Here is a 571-nt window from a genome sequence, read left to right as displayed (position 1 = left end):
TTACTATCATTTTGCATTGGTGGATTGATTGATTAGATTTCTGATCTGCCATTCTGCTTCGTGCAGCAGTCTCTAGTGGCTACATTGGCTTTCAGAACAAATTATCCAAGTTTCGCTACTTATGCTCCAAGGTGCTTTTGGTATCACTTTTGATGGACAAGGGGGAAAAGGAGTTGGCTAAAGATAGACTACAAAGTACATTTTGTTTTTATGTTAGGGCCTTATTTGTGATATAATTGTGCTTTAATGAGTCATTGGCATAGCAACTGCCCAAAGGAGCGCTACTCCACGGTGTTAATCTCTAGGGGCTAGTGTGTGGTTTCTTTTGTTTTCTTCTGGTTTTTTTCCCCTTTCCTTTGGGCCTATGGCCCCTCGTGTTATAAATTAAAGAGGGGAAAATATCACGAAGTATCACGCAAAGACACTTCACAGAGTTGCTGTGTTTGTCGGACACATTTTGAAATGACATTTCTCCAACACTTTTGACATATGTGTCTTTTATGTTCAATTAAAATGCTTTTCGAGACATGTTTAGATATACCTAATACCATCATGTGTTAAGTGTGTTCAA

The sequence above is a fragment of the Arachis ipaensis genome, chromosome B03 (assembly GCF_000816755.2).
Source record: "Arachis ipaensis cultivar K30076 chromosome B03, Araip1.1, whole genome shotgun sequence".
NCBI classification, from domain to species: domain Eukaryota; kingdom Viridiplantae; phylum Streptophyta; class Magnoliopsida; order Fabales; family Fabaceae; genus Arachis; species Arachis ipaensis.
This window is presented reverse-complemented; position numbering follows the sequence as displayed.